The sequence below is a fragment of the Oryza brachyantha genome, chromosome 5 (genome assembly GCF_000231095.2).
Source record: "Oryza brachyantha chromosome 5, ObraRS2, whole genome shotgun sequence".
Classification (NCBI taxonomy): Eukaryota; Viridiplantae; Streptophyta; class Magnoliopsida; order Poales; family Poaceae; genus Oryza; species Oryza brachyantha.
Genome location: NC_023167.2, coordinates 7,964,686 through 7,969,370, shown reverse-complemented (window position 1 = coordinate 7,969,370; position 4,685 = coordinate 7,964,686).

Below are 4,685 nucleotides of genomic sequence, written 5' to 3'. Positions count from 1 at the left end.
TTCTGCTTGTGTTTTTAATTCAAGACTACAGTCATATCCTGATTTTTGGAGTTCCAGTTTTGGTGTTATAAAGAAGGATTCGTTGTTCACTCACTTAACTTCAAATTTTGTTTTGGGCTGTTTTTATCAGCTTGTTTTTAATGTTTTTCTCGTTGTTTTTTTGCTTTATCTATGTTTTATTCGTCCGTGTGTATACGTCGACCTTCGACTTTTAGAATACTTTGACATCTATTTTCTATTATAATATAATTAGAAATATTAATCAATATACAATTTTACCAAGTGTCTTTTAGGACTAATATACATATAGTATTCATGCTTCTAAGGTGTTTTCAAAATTTATCTATAGTCAAACTTATGAATGTTTGAGCTCAAAATTATTCAAAACGACAGTTATTATGGTACAGGAGGGAGTATATAAGTATTTAGACTAATACAATAGTGTGCAAAACTGAACTTTGTGTGAGCTGGATCACAAACTTTGCCATGTGACAAATAAATAAACAAAAATTCAAAATTGTGAATTATGGCAAATCAATAATTTGTAAATTACAATATTGGTATTTAAATTTTTGAATTGCATTAAAATAAGGAGATATCTTCTATTCATAATTGGAATGCAATAATTCATCTTAATAAACTTTAACTGCAAATGAATGGCATCTTACCTCCTATGAGGTTAAAAGACTAGCCCTTGGATCAATGTTTCATGAACGGAAAGTTTCGTATTACCACTGCTACCAAAACGGTAATCGCTGGCGGGCGAAACAGTTACTCGGTGGTGGGCGAGGATACCTCCAGCGACCAAAGGTCAGTAAAGAATAAAGATCGACCATCTTCGCTGGCGCACTAGCTAGCTCCGCCTGCATTAACGTATTTTTCTAGCAGGCCACCTAACGAAAGCATCGATCGGGTCCCTGCTCGCAGCCTGTATCTACTGCCCTTGATATATCGTAGAAAAACCTCAGCTAGGCAGCTAACTCATTCCAAGCTTTGTAAAGATTTAGACCCAACTCTGATCTGTCCACTTGTTGTTTCTTGCGCCCATGCATGTAGCAACCAGACATAGCAGAAAGCCCAGCAAAGAGACATGCAATTGGCATATACATATATATATATATGTCACCACCAAAGTAAAAACGTGCATGCATGCAATGCCAAACGCGTTCAATTAATTGATCGATGGCCAAATTAGCCGGCATGCATGCTAGCTGTGCCTGCAAATGAAACATATGGACATACATGGTCATTGTACACATATACGGTGCCGGCCGACGGCTGCCCCTATATGCACCAATTATTAGCTAGCCAAGAGCAGGTTCATCGTATATAACACAGCTAAATATATACATAGATATAGTTGACGCACTTGTGTATAGGTTGTGATATATTACACATATAGTAGTATATATAATTGTGGTAGCTAGCTAGAGATGAGCAGCGAGAAGTCGTCGTGGCCGGAGGTGGTGGGGCTGCCGGCGGAGGCCGCGGAGCAGATGATCCTGCACGACCAGCCGGATGTTCACGTCGTCGTGCTGCGCGTCGGCTCCGTCGTCACCACGGAGATCAACCCCAAGCGCGTCCGCGTCTTCACCAACATCTCCGGCAGCGTCGCGCAGGTCCCCAAGATCGGCTAGGTTAATAATTATATGCTTTTTTTTTTGGATGGGTTAATAATTATATGCTTGTTCTATGCGTTTGCGCGCCCGCGTAGCTAGCTATGGGTAATGGTATGTTTTCAGTTTAATTTACTAGATCGGTCGGACCCATGCATGTAAGCCAGCAATAAAGTGAAATGTCGTCGCTTTCCGATCCAAATAAAAGCACCGTGTATACGTTAAGAGCAAGGCTAATAATATAGCCAACAAGCCGGCTATAAGACTTCTTGTAGTTTTTTTATAGCCCACTCATATAATGGTTAGCTCTTCATCTTTAATACAGGACCCACATGTCTCTCACATGGTGTCTTGGTTCATGTGCCTGAGCTAGCTATAAGCTTATAACCAGCTTCTCATCTCTCTCCTCCCTTATCTCTTCCACATCAGCATTTAGCTGGCTATAAACCAGCTATTATACTTGCTCTAAGGTATTCTAAATTATCGCCGGTTCATACAATTTTCTGCCCAAAGCTGAATTGATTTGGCCGGAATGTATAGTGAAATAGTTTAGACTTGAATAACACTGCCCCAGAAAACGATTTTACACGTGGGCAAGGACAGAACACATCTTAAGGCAGGGGTAGCAGCCTAATGTCTGTGAGGATGGAGCATCTTTGTAGCAGGCTCCCACGTGCGAAAATAGTCTTCACCGACGGTGCACCACATTAGCCACCTGCAAAGATTTTTTTCATAGTTAGTGCACCCCACAAGTCACCTGCAAAGATCATTTTGCAGGCGGCATATTTTTCACATTGATTACTACTTTGCAAGTGGTTATAGTGTCGTCGCCTGCGAAAATACACACCCTGAAATAAATGGTAGATTGTTTTATATTTAGGATTAGTGTTATATAAATCAGTATATATTTTGGTTTTGTATGCCATAAATATATTTTTTTCCAAGTGAGGTAGTACCTATGTAATATCAACTGAATTGAAATAATAACAAATAAAGATGGAATTTGTTTGGAAAGACATTTAGTTGTATACAAATGAACGAAACACACAAATTAAATCCATAATTCATTAAATAATAAAAAAGCCCTGCAGAAATGCACCAAAACTAAATACCCTCCCCCTGCTGTTACATTATTTTTCTGCAGAGCGCACAATGATGCAGCCCTGGCGGCGCCGCCCCCGTCGACATGGAAAGGAGCCTGAGCTACGCTGACGCCTGCCGATCTGGAAATGAGTTTGAGTTGCCGGCTGAAGAGATGGAAACCTCTATCCCCTGCTGCTCCTATCTGCATTTTAGTAGTCATACTCTTGTGGCAAATTTATCAAATAATCGAGACTGCTGTGATGATGAACTAGCCATGCCCCTGCATGCAATGTTACTTAGTACCTGGCAATGAACGCGAAGACCCGTTCGATGTCTATGTCTATGATGCGATGTCATCTGCACCCTGCAAGTGCGAGTTCTGCTTGTGTTTTTAACTGAAGACTACAGTCATATCCTGATTTTTGGAGTTCTAATTTTGGTGTTATATAGAAAAGAATTTGCTGTTCACTCACTTAACTTGAAATTTTGTTTTGGGCTGTTTTATGAGTTTGTTTTAATGTTTTTCCTCAGTTTTTTTTTTTTGCCTTATCTATGTTTTCATTCGTCCGTGTGTATATGTTGACTTCGATTTTTTGAATACTCTGACATCTATTTTCTATTATAATATAATTAAAAATATTAATGAATATACAGTTAGCCACAATAGCCGCCTGCAAAGATTGTTTTTATAGTTAGTGCACCCCACGAGCCACCTGCAAAGATTATTTTTGCAGGCGGCCCATTTCCCATAGTGACTACTACTTTGCAGGTGGTTATAGTGTGCTTGCTTGTGAAAATACACACCCTAAAATGTAGGGTAACCGATTTAATTAATTATTTTATATTTAGGATTAGTGTTATATAAATAAGAATATATTTTGGTTTTGTATACAACAAATATATTTTTCCAAGTGAGGTAGTACATACTCCCTCCATATTTTTTATGTATGACACCGTTGACTTTTAGAATCACGTTTGACTATTCGTCTTATTCAAAATTTATATCCAAATATGCAAAATTATAATGCATAATTAAAGTTTCTATAATAATAAATCATATTATAACAAAATAATTAATAATTATATAATTTTTTGAATAAAACAAATGGTCAAACGTGGACCTAAAAGTCAACGGCGTCATATAAAAGAATATGGAGGGAGTATGTAATATCAATTGAATTGAAATAATAATAAAAGTTTCAAAATAAAGATGGAATTTGTTTGGAAAGACAGTTAGTTGTATACAAATGAATGAAATACACTAATTAAATTCATAATTCATTAAATAATGTCATATTACTTTAAACATAAATTGCTCTATCTGGAATATCCTATTCAGCATTCTAATACAAGTAAACGTTAGAATGTTCCAGTTGATTATTCCTCGACATTATCATTCCATCCCATGTTGCTCACATCACGTTGGCGCTAACAGTGGGATTGTACATAATATTCATCACGACATCCTTCACAAGAAAATGAGTGGTTGAGGACGGCAAGCTAATTAAGGATGACCCTCAAAATAGATTCTCAGAAGACAAATTGCCAGGGATCACAACTCTGCGAGACCAGTATCCCTATCTAAACAACATTGTTACGCACAAACAGACAACAATTTCAGAAGTCTTTCAGATTTCATCACCGGTTTTTTTTTGTGAAGGGATATGATTGGTTCAAAATTAGTGTCATGGACCAACGGGATGTCTCGTTCTAACATAGGAGAATATGAATTTAGTCTGAATCTTACCCCAACTAGGGAATTATTGGTGAAATCTCACTGTCTTTGCTCTTGTTCACAGTGGGGTTTCTAATCCTAGATAAACGACTTTGGAACTAAGAGCATCTTCAAGAGAATGATCATCTTACTTGTCATACTTAATTTTAGCAATTTTGCATAAAAAAAAATATCTTCCAAGAGAATGACTATTTGACTTGTCATGCCATTTAAATAATTAAACTTGAGTTCTCAATAGCCAAATCTGTTAA